At 34.1% G+C, this 12,784-nt stretch overlaps 1 protein-coding gene across 2 annotated transcripts in view; it reads left to right on the top strand.

The window, feature by feature from the left end:
- Positions 1-12,784, top strand: part of ush2a (Usher syndrome 2A (autosomal recessive, mild)) — a 409,409-nt gene that overhangs the window by 362,735 nt on the left and 33,890 nt on the right. The window lies entirely within an intron of this gene.

The following is a 12,784-nucleotide window of genomic DNA, read 5'->3' as shown; positions in this document are numbered from 1 at the left end:
CGAACATTATATTGAGGTTGGACCGTCTGGTATTTGGTCAATTTAATTTGTTTCTTTTATTTTATTTTGCATTTTGTATATTGGGGCGCTAGGTTTAGAATGAAAGATAAGTTCAGATAGTGGATTAGTATAGTGAAGGGCACATTTAGTTTTCAGTCTGTTTTCACTTTCTTATTAGAGTTGAAAGACAGAGCCAGAAAGAACTAAATAGTTTAACAAGCATCATTGTTTGTAAACAGAAAGGGCTCTGGAGAAGAAATAAAATGGGACAAATTTATCAAAACATCGTGCCCTGGATAAGGAATGGGTTTTAAGGAACTAATAATTAAATAAAAAATGAACAAGTAAAAGGTTCATTTCATGCTGAAAAGAGATGGAATATTTCAGCATGGAATAAACCCTTTACTTGTTCCTTTGCAGCCTACGAAGACTGACGCAGCTTCCTACTTAAATTATATAAAAACTACAATCAGCCCTTTTTTTCATTTTTAAAATAGTTTTTAGTGTTTAGATGTACTGTATGTGTTTTACCTGTTTATAGCTGGCATGGAAGAGTTGGGTCCTGAGTTCTTGCTTACACTCTTTATTTTCATTCAAGGGACAGCAAAAACTGTAGTGAAGTGAGTTCTCCCAACTTTAACCCCCCCCAGCATGCCTCTAGCCTGCCCTGCAGATACGTTCCTCTGAGGGATTGATGGAACTGTTTAAACCATCCATATGTTCATCTGCTTCTCACAAAAGCAATTGTAGACACCCATAGCAAATAGATTTCTGTAGTGGTCGGACAGCGGGAGCTGTTGGTCGCCAGTAAGAGTCACTGATAAAGGTGAAGATGGCTTGAAAACTGTTTGCCAGCCCATGACCTCTTTGTACCCCCTGGCCTTCACAGATAAACCTGAATGTGTTCACTTGTTCAGATTTTGATGGAGATTGATGGCAACAAGTCAGAACGTAACAGTTGCTCTTTAACAAGGAAATGTTTATGTACTTAGACAAGTAATCTTGCTGTCATTGTCCATATATAGAATGAACTATATAAAATCTTAAAGGACCAATGTAATCTTAAAATTCTACCTTGAACTATATACAGTATGCTAACATTCTGCTCTTATTTCTATAGTAGTCTTCAAACTCATTTTTATCCATGCTATATTTATAGTCTGTTTCTTTCATACAACATGCTTTTCTACATTAAAATCATCTATATGGTCTATGGCCAGTCATGTTTTTGTCTAACCTGTTTTGTAACTATGTGATAACTTGACTAGTTTGCAAACTATAGCAGAATCAAAATTATTAATATAAAAAGGAAGTGATATGGTCCTAATACAGATCACTGTAATATTCCACTAATTATAAGAATAGGAAAGTAGAGCGAGTAGAGTAGTTTATTGCCATACAGTATGTACATGTACTGTACATTGGAATTCTTAATTGCTTTGATCTCATACACAGTACAACAGACAACACCACACAATGTAGACAATACATTACAAACATAATAATTAATAACAACACAACAATAAATATGTTGTGGACATATGTATTTTTTGCAAAAAGTGCATAGTGCAGATGTGTATTGAGTCTGAGGCATTGCAGTTAGCTGTTGAGGATGTGTACTGCAGTGGGATAGAAGCTGTTCTTGAGTCTATTGGTCCTTGCTTTAATAGTGTGGTACCGCTAGGAGGGAGAACAGTTTGTGACCGAGATGGATTGGACTTTATTGCAACAGCAGATCGTATGAATCTTGGCGATTGATGGTAAATCACATCCTATAATCCTCTGTGCCATTGCCGCAACCCTTTGTAGTGCATGTCTGTCATGCATTGTAGTGTTGCTGTACCTTACAGTGATGCCACTAGGGAGGACACTTTCAATGGTGAATATTTTCACAGTACAGAGAACTTTCTTGAAAAGTAACTTATGATGTTGGCCATATACTACCAATAAACTATTAAGACCTAGTACAGTCAATAATCGTCAATAATAATAGGCAATACAATAGTATATATCACAATTAAACTCTATACTACTTACTTCTCCGCATAACCAAATAAACATGATTTATTTTTTCTCAATTTTTTGGTAAGTAAAATTAAACTACTAAAAATAAACTCAACAGGACTTGTACTTAAAAGCATTTCTCAGATTTTTAAATGATTAAATATATCAAGCAAAATAATCTGTTGGAATTCAGTTTTTAACAGGGAAAATATGGTTTGAAATATGTAAATGCTTACACAAGGTTTTCCCTTTGTTCAGTGTAATGTATTTTTAACAAAGCTAAAACGTGGTGGTCACCTACTCCAATGTACCTGTTCACATCCATTCACACTGCTACAACTGTTCTGACATTAGCCTAGAGGATGCAATCCTACACTGACCTGCAGCACTACACAAATTGATCTGACATTTTGACAAGTATGTAATGGACATTAAATTAAAATGTTGTCAGGATTATAGCAACATGAGCAAAGCATGCTCCAGAAATATTTAACACTTGTGGCTCCACACAGAGACATATGTTATAATGCTAATTGTTATCCAAATTCAGTTAACATTCTTAGAGTACGTCGTTAACAAGTCTATGTACCAGAATATAATCTAAAATTTTTGTTTGATATATTTTAAATTTATGATTCTTAAGCTCATATGAAGAGTGGGTTGTACCAGAGTCTGGTAAAGCATTGTTACATCTAACTGGAAATTCAGCATCTGTTAGATTCACAGGAAAACCTACAAGTATGTTAGAGAAGTCAGAGAAACGCCAACCCAAACCCATGTTAAGTAAAAGTAAAATAATAGAGAAATACAAAAACACCTAGCAACATCCAGGTTTTAGATCACATCTTATTTTTGTGTTCTATTTGGATGGAGAGGTCTATTTTTTGTAGTTTTGTTTTGTGAAGGAATCACTTGTTCATTTGAGAAGAAAAAAAAACATTCTTTTTCTCAAATTGCTTGGCTCTTTCACTCAATAGGGTACTTGGTTAATGTTTATTCAGACTGCTTTGCTCTCACCATTGTCTACTGGTGCTCAAAGATCCTCAAGGAGTTTTTTAACCAACATTTCAAATGAACAGCCCCCCATCTGGATCCGACAATTCAAGAATCAGCAAGTGTGGTATAAATTGTGTGCAGATGCAAAATAAGCTGGAAATTGCTTTTAAAGGCTTGATTTAAGTGTCCTTATGTGATTGAAGTTATTTTTTATCAGGTCTCCAAGTACAAACATAATTAAACCACTGGAAAATATTCCTCAGAGGACTGTGTCCTAAAACTGATTAATGGAAGTTACTGGGGAACATCATTCTCTTTAGACTTCTAGTATTTCACAGCATTTATGCATATATACAGTATGGTTATAATGTACAGTATATTGTATGTATATTGTTTTATTATATAATATATACATCTATTTTATATATGTATATATAATATTCATATGTAAAATGTATATATACAATGGAAATGAATATAAATTAGCTCTTGGCTTTCAACAACACAGAGAGACACAACCGTCTAAAGACACTAATAATTCTGCTTTTTGTGTATAGAAACTCAAAGTTAGGACAAAAGACTTACCCTTATTGTGGCTCATCACTAATAGCTAACTTTGACCTGTGAAAAAGCCCTATAAGATTTTTTCCTATAGCATACTATATAAACTACCTCAGTAATATAGAACGGTTTTCAACACTGGTCGAAAGGGACCAAAGGATTTTAACATTTTTAACATTTGTTTCTTCTTGCGCAAAGTCAAATGGCAATCGACTTATGTACTCTGTGTCAATAACTAAGTTTTAGAACTCCTTTCATATGATACATGAAATGTAACCAAATGTAACTAAATGGAAAAGGAAGTAGAAAGCATACTCATTGACGGCGTTTCATACACTTTCATTCATTCAGGATGAGTCTGTCTATCAGATTGCATATTCAAAACATTATAGTCCTTTATACAGTAAATATAGCAACAGATTCTTTTTCAGCAAATTGAAGAGAGACTGCATACATGTATATTTCTCTATACTGTATATAGTTTAATTAAAGAATTTCATGTAATCAAAATTCTTTGATTTATAAAATCAAGGATTGAATAAAAAAAGGGCCCATTTTCAACAAACACAGTGGTCACAGAAAGAGTTAAGAACCACAGTACTAGAGAATGAAATTGAATAATGAAACTATCTACTGTATGTATTACCATGTTGGCAAGGCAATACTGTGATTTCAGTAGACTCATGATTGAAATGCATTCCACTGCATTATATTACAATGCTCTACCCATTAAACTGCTGTAGTCGGGCATTATATACGAAGCGCATTTCTCATCCTAATCATAGATTGATGGATTGGGTTTTGACTAATGCATTTTTTTGTATAAACTACAGGTCTCTTGTTAATCACAGAAATGATACATTCTAAAACTTTTTTAAAACAGCAAATGTTTCACAATACATTTGAAAAGTGTGGAATTTGGCCTTCTAGATACAGTAGTTTCTGGCATTTGTCTTTAAAATTTAGTATACTGTATATGGAAATGTTTTAAGCTTTCTTTATTTACGAATAATTCAATTCATTCTAAACCCCTCTGCATAAATATTTGTCTGACTGGAGTATGGGGTCAGAATTTTACTATAATCGTTTAATGTTTGTGGATGTTTAGGATTGGCACTACTGAAATGGCTCTTGTCTGAATTAAATAGTGTATTTTGATCAATTCAGTGTCCTAACCATGTTGACCTCCCTGCTGCCTTTTAAGGCACTTCAAGCAGTCAAAAACAATCACGACAGACTGTGTGAAGTGGGCATACAAAATGAAATCTCCCAGCAGTAATCCCTCTCCCTCAGTGCTGGCCTTCACATTAACTCTGTGATACATATCTGTTTATCACTCACAGAAAGATGTGAAACAGCAAGCCATCGATTTCACAAGGCAAGTTTGTAGTACTAATAATTTAAAGAAATTTAATGGTATCCAAATTGGACAAAAAATAAAGCTTTCCATTTATAAGCTTTAAACATGTTATATATTTAAAATGCCTTTCTAATTTTGAAAAATGTCTGTCTGTGTTATGCTACCTAGAAGTGTTCTCTGTAAGAACACAAGTTTAAATTGTGGTTAGAAGAATCCATTGAGTTCCACTGGTTAATTTATTTCAAACTTACTTCCAGTTCCCAGTCTGAAGACAAATACATGGAGGATGTCTATTTGAAGCTGAAGGAAATGCTAACAGGGGAGCAGTGGGTAGTGCTGCTGCCTAGCAGCACTGGGACACTGGGTTCAATTCTGAACTGGAATGCTGTGTGGAGTTTGTATGTTCATGTGGTCATGTGGTCATGTGGGTTTCCACTGGGGGCCCAGGTTTCCTCCTGCAGTCCGAAAGCATAGCAGTAGCTTAATTGACTTCTGTGAACAGCCCTGGTAAGAATGGAAGGAAACTTCTAGGTTTCCTACAGAAACTACACTTTTTCAGACTGTTCCATCCATCCATTTATCCAGTAGAGGGTCATGGAGGAGCTGGAGCCTCTCTTGGCAAGCAATGGGTGCAAGGGAGCATATACTCTGGACAGGATGCCAGTCCTTTGTAGGACGCACACAGACACAAACACACACACTCACATCAGGACCGGTTTTTCCAGAAGCCAGTTAACCTACCAGTATGTGTTTGGACTGTGGGAGGAAGCCCATGCAAACAACAGAGGGAACATACAGACCCCAGGCAGATGATACCCCCGGTCTGGAACTGAACTCAGGGCCCTAGCACTACGAGACAGCAATGCGAAGCACTGTGCCACCATGTTACCTTTTTAATACCAGTAATAATATAAAAAGAGTGATATTATTTCTCCCATTTTGTGCCAGTTGTGTTACAAAAAAATGAAAGCAAATTCTCATTTCATAAGTACAGTATAAGGAGCAAGATATTATTTTAACTTTTGTAGACCGCAAAACACAATAGCTGTTGAATCAAGGCAATTCATATTGAAGTACGTTATTATCCGAAACATGTTCTCAAACACTTCACAAAGTAATGCCAAGTAGTGGTGCTTTACATAAACTGACACTTTTGTTGACAATAAGATCATGAGAGATCATGAGACAGTAATAGCTAGGTTGTCATAAATAAGTGCTAATACATACCATACTGACGTTGGCTAAAGTAATTGCCATAACTGCTGCATGTTTTGTTAATTAGTAATCATGATTTACATGATTTACAGTTTCACAGGTTACCCACTGGTTTTGTTCTCTACCTTATTTCCAAAAGTCACCTTTTATTTAGTTGGAATAACTTAATAAAAAAATGTTTTAATCAGAACATAAACCATACGCATTTATGAAATCTTTCAGAAAGAAAACCATAGAAAGTGTTCCTAAATGAAAATTCATATGGTTTAAAAATTTGTTATACTACTGTGCTTTGGAAGGGTCAAGAAACTTTCATTTGAGCTAATCAGCATAATTACTTTGACAAATACACATGGTTATTCTTAATTAAAACCATCTTCTGTCCCAAGATAATTTTGACACTATCTACGGTGTTATAAAAATTGCTGAAGCAAAAAAAAATGTTTATTTTCCCTTTAAAAAGGAAGCAATCAAGTGCAAGTTAGCCATCAGTTACCATTTCTGATGGGCTTTTTTTCTATGAACCTATTCTCACGTGCAGATGAAAGTACTGTGTTTTATCACTTGTCAAATATAGGTTTTAAAACAAGATTTGTTTTCAGCGAAACAAAGAAGTTGCTGTTTAAATTTGTGTATGTTTAAAGTAGATGGGGGTGACACATAGCATGGCATTTAGCGCAGTCTCACAGATATTGGGATCTTGTGAAATTCAGACTGGAATGCCTGCTATTTGAAGTTTGTGTGTTTGCCTTGTGTTTTCTCTGAATGCTCCAGTTTCCTTCCATTATCAGGACTAGCTGCTGTCTCTTCCAATAATGAGCTCATGGATGAAAATATTTGATGAGCTCCTTCTTATTAATTTTATTACAAATTCACAGGAAATCAAATGTGATTTAATAACTTCTATTTGTATGCTTGACCTGTTTTAATGTATAAGAATTGAAGAATCTTTCAGCAGTATAAGAATTAGTTTGATAAAATAACCATCCTTTTAATAAAAGCTATTTCTCATAATTTCATTTTGGTTTATTTAACTCCATTAACTAGGGAGTACATGTATGTCTGAATACTTAAAGGTTTGTTAATGTTAACACCATTATTGCACTGAGATAAAATCAAGCAAAAGACACTTGAAAACTGTCTTTAAAATTGTCTCAGTTTAATGGAGCTCGTCAGAAATACTACAAGGAAGTCTGTCTCTCAACCACCCATTATCAGACACCCACTCTTTCCTGGTAATGGTTGCAGAATCTGTCCTGAATGCATATGGTAAAAGACAGGAACACACTCCAGAAAGGATACGTTTCCATCACATAGCTTACACAAGGTATTGCTTTTTGAGACACCAATTATACAGAGTGCCTCTGGGAGGCAGGAAAAAATAATGTTTGCATGGTAAAATCACACACAGTAAGAACATGCAAAGTGAACAAACAATGTGACCCAGAATCTAACCCAGGATCCAAGAAATGTGAGGAAGCAGCCTTTACCGCCACAACACTCCACTATCAATGCACAGTATGCCTCTTAATATTACTAAATCAAAACTGTTGTATTTCAACACTTTCATGTACTGTAAGAAAAATATAAACAGCTACTATATATGGTAAGTTTATTTAAATAGTCATCACATTGAACAAATAACACCTGGTACTGAGCCAGACAATTTGTGAAATTTTCAAAGTTGGATTTAAGAAAACAAATACTTCACTCATATAAGTCATGACATAAATAGTTTATTGCAGGGATCTCCATACTTGGTCAATTATTTAATTTAACCAGTTGTTTAATCTTGGCAGCCTGTATTTCCTTTCCTGTATTTCCTTTAGTGGCCACCACTAGAAATGGGTGCATACAGGGTGCAAAGTGGACATAACATGTGTATCAGAACTGCTGAAATAATGAGTGGGAAATGATGTACTAAACAGTACATAGTACATCTCATCAACTACCTGAGGATATAACTTCCCCATTTCTCCAAGATCTGCTTCTTTTGCTTCCACACTGCTTGCAGGTAAAACACAATATTTGTATATTCTCTCCGAGAACTTAAACTACATACATTTCCACAGATTAAAGGAATTTAGTCATGGCTGAAACTCCCTTCCCAGAATCCACCCTCTTGTGTACTGGGTTCTTCTGAGCACCTTTAATTCTTGAGCTTCTATGTAAGTGTGCATCACAGCACTACAGTACTGACAGTTTGCTTAGCTGCATGGACATCTGACTCTTCTGTGTTTAAAACTGAAGGACAAAGTAATTGCAACAGCCATATATAATGTGATAAAAACTCAATGAAAACTATCCAAAGGGAGAAAAATGTATCAGTTAGATCTAATTGGGATACTAGTCATCAAATCTTTTTATTGCAAGTTAATGTTCACTGGTCATTATTATTGTTATATAATGTGTGTGCATTATGGGTTTTTTCTTACCTATGTACATGCACATGGATGTTCAACAGCATACTGTACAGTATATCACACCTTCTGAAGCTCATGTAAGAAATTTTGGTGGTCACCATGGTTTTAGTTTTTTTCGGTTGTGCACAATAACAAGGACTAGATATGAAAGTGACCTTTATGTCCTATAGTCTCATCTTGATTATTTTTCCATTCGTATTCTTTTTTTTTTCAATTTTCTTCTGTTCCCTTGAGACTTTTTTTTAATCCAAGAGGGGATTTAGAAAGTTGGTCTTAAATACACTTGCACCTTGCCTTTTGAAAAGGGAGACCTTGTTTTACCTTTTGTATTCGTTCTGAAAATTATCCATGAAATGATTTGAAACCCTGTGCGATAAGATACTTTTAGCATTTAATAATTTTAAAATATCATTTTGGTCAAAAACCTATATGTGGGTGTACACATTTTTCTTGTTTGTTGCAGCCTTGTCCCTGAGCAGCCCTGTTTTGTCTACTGATATAAATTTTGGATAGAACACACTGCTGAACAATATCTCATGAGGCATTATATCTTGTGGAAAACAAATGTTTTCATCCTTGGGCCTCTGTGTAAATAGCATCTAAACGGTACACAAAGTAATCAATACCAAAAATGAAAAGCAAGCTAGAATAATAGCTGAGGTGGATGAATAACAAAGCAGTCCATTAAAAGAGAATGTTAAAGAGAATCTGCAAACTCCTTCACTTAAAATATTCTGTGTTTCTATAAAAGTTCTATAAACCAATGTAGCATCAATTTATCTGACTTTTTTATACAGTATATGGTAGCTTCATTGATACAAATGCATATGAAAGCTTTTTACAGGTAGAACAAAATACCGATTTACTAAAGTATGAAAGGAGCTGTGAGCTGTACTTTCTTGTAGTAGATTCTTTTCATTTATAAAAAAAAACATTTTTCTTTCATAATGATAGTAAGAAACCATCGTAAGTTATATTAGAAGGTTAAATTGTTTTATTTAATTAAAATTATTGTATTTTAGTCATTTTTATTTCTAAAATCAATATGCATACTGCAGGTTAATGTTTCTTTCTGTTAACTATGGGCTGACCATAATTCAGACTATTAAAGTATTATTCTTAAAGCAGAGTACCAACTTTTCAATTTTTGAGAGTCTTCAATAAGTACCTGAAGACAATGGAAATCTTGACTAGTTTATGTAATAATTATTAGTTTATGTAATAAGTCAGTTAAAAAGTTAAATAATAATTATTAAATAATTAAATAGTTTATATAATAAGTCGGTTAAATAATTTGTTTACATACAGCATATTGAACTCACATGGTCTTCTGCATTTCAATCTGACCTCTTTGTTACTTAATTGAACAAGGCATTTGCTTAAATGATCCAGTTTTTCCTCTTCCATAGGCCTTAACCAAGCGAAGACAAGTGATGATTTAAAACAACTTAGACCTATTTCAATGAAAAACTTTAACTCGCCCAGCAGTCACAAATCCCATACCCAGTTCTTGACGGTGGCTTTCTTTGCAAAGACACAAGAAGCCTCTGGCAAACAGAACCCTTGTCAAATTAACTTTTCTTAAGTTATCTGAATGTTTGTGCTGACTTCTACCTTCATTCTCAGTTTTCCTATTTTGAAGGCAATAGACTGAGTGGATTAAAGAACTGGAAAAGTGTGGAGAAAACATTAAACGCCAGTGTCCTGGCTAAATTCATGATTGGTCCTGCACAATCTGCCATCACTAAATCTTTCCAGCAATTTAACTGGTAAAGTCGATTCTCATTTCCCCACCCAATTTGTTGTAAAGTTGAGCTGCTAGTGCAGAATGGCTGTCTTGTTTCAACGAGGTGGGTGTTGTGCTCAGTAGTGAATGGGGTGTGTCCCCAACCATATGTGAAGCACCTTGGACTCTGAGACTATTATATATTTTTTCCTATTAGAGGCCTCGAATGAATACATAGCAACAACACTTTCAATATGATTCGGTCCTGAAGTGTGCAGATAGTATTTATTTCATTGCTTTTGGCTTTGTTTTGCTTTAATTTAGTTATTAACATAAAACTTTCTCTTTTTCTAGCTATCTATGGGTTTTTAATTTAACTGTACAAGCTATTTTGCTAATGACAACTTAAACACTTCCACTTTCGGGGATCTAAGCTATAAACATTTATTTAGAAATCTATAACAAAATCAATTCTCTTAGTTGTTTTTTAATGGCTGCCTTGAGTGTCTTGGATGACTGAATGCAGGTTGTTAATCGTTAGGTATCCATGTTGAGTAAAGTGTTTGATAGCATTGCCATCTAGGGGCCGCAAACAAGTCTCTGTGCTGAAATAAACTGTAATTAGACAGCTGTTGCTATTGACAATGTGCATATGTTTTGTGTTTTATAGTCCACATGTCTTCCATATTTCACAGCAAAAAAGATACCTTTAGATGTCCCAGAGCATCCAACAATTAAATGGATTTTTTGGTCTAATCTGTTTAGGGAAGATTACAGTTTGTGCTTGAGCTTATGCTGTTATTTTTTGGCACTAGTTAAATGTGTGCATTTGCTAAGGAATGGCTTTTTTGCATTATTAATCTTCTTTGCAGTTTAAAAATGACTGGAAACAAAACTGTTATCAGACATGTATTTTGATAGCTTTGTTCTTTCGAATCTTAAGCATTCACTTATTATGCTAATGTTGTTGGCAGCGATCTGAATTTGTGCACAACCATGATATTGTGATCAGCTAACTAATGTAAAATGTCCTGATTAATCCAGGAGAAAGAGAAGATGGTAATTTGCAGCTTACGGCTCTAGATGTTATATGCTTTTATGTATTGCCTTACCAACTAAGTCTGAGTGCTTAGAAATTTAAAAATCAATAACCTTTCAGGAAGCATAGGAAATAAGGAAAAATCATATTTTTGTATTATAATATGTATATACTGTACACAAGTGTGAGTACATTTCCTTTCAACTAAGCTACTATATCAAATACTGGTTTGAAACCTTGTGTCTAAAAAGCCTTTAATAGGGATAGAGACCTAGAAAACTTGTTGTCCTGCAATAATTATCAAAGTAATTGATTCAACATATTAATATAGAGTTATGGATTCCTGGTCTTGCTTGGCTTGTTTGCTACAACATCCTGTCCATCTCTGAGGAGTCAACTTAACATATCATAATTTAATTTAGAAATAGTGATCTAAAGAAAATATAAGTTTGTGTAATGTTCAGGGGGGAAATTTTGGAAAGAAGGATTTTGTACACAGTTATGCAGTTTATAGGGAGCAGAAAAAGACTGTGAGGAATATGTCGAAAAGAAAATGAGGAAATATTTAGCAAGAAAAAATACAAGACCAAATACTCCTAATATAAATTTCTACTGTAGGCTTTCTGTATGTTTTTAGAAATTGATAATAGAAGATGTATTGCAGAAAGTCACAAAAATTATCTTAAGCCTTGATCTATTAATATGCTAGTCATTAATACAACCAAATATCTAGAATTTATGCTGTAGTGTATGGCACAAATGTAACTGCTCATCTCACCTTTGGCAAAGTAAAGGATATTTTGGGGTTACTTAGAAACTGCATACAGTACACTAACTGCAAGCCATATTCCAGCTCTTTCAAAACACTATACTACTACATTCAGGTGAAGTTCAAGTGATTAAAGAATAGATGAATGGGAAAGTGACTGTACTGTATCTTGAAATTACACTTAGATTAGATTAATTTACATTATTTTGGGGAAATGGGAGGCAAGATAAAATAAAATTGTAATTACAGTATACATTGTTTATGATAAGTATTTAACATGACTTATGCTAAAATGTAAAGATCATACTTATGTCATTTTTAAATGCAATTATTTTGATTACTGCTACAAAGACAAAAGGTAAAAGTTTCAGAAGTCCGAATGACGGTGTTATATATTCTCTGCTAGTGAGTTCTGTAATAGAAAATCTTACATTAAGCCGTGTAGCAAATGTCCTTAAGACGTGTCAGGAATGGCAGGCATTACTTAAGTAAGATACAAGAAATGGCAAAAAAGCAAGTTCACCCCCTTAAGATTTTACATTTTCTCACAACGATATTGAATGCTGGCTAGTTTTTTAAATAAATAATGACAAAGTAGAATTTGTGTATGTTATTTTAAAAATGAAGTTTGTTTTATCTACTATTAGAACTTGGTGAGGACTTGGTTAAGGTCAAATATGTCTAAATATGT

Source organism: Lepisosteus oculatus, chromosome 2 (assembly GCF_040954835.1).
Source record: "Lepisosteus oculatus isolate fLepOcu1 chromosome 2, fLepOcu1.hap2, whole genome shotgun sequence".
Lineage (NCBI taxonomy): Eukaryota > Metazoa > Chordata > Actinopteri > Semionotiformes > Lepisosteidae > Lepisosteus > Lepisosteus oculatus.
The sequence above is the reverse complement of the archived record's forward strand: the minus strand, read 5'-3'. Positions and strand labels throughout refer to the sequence as shown.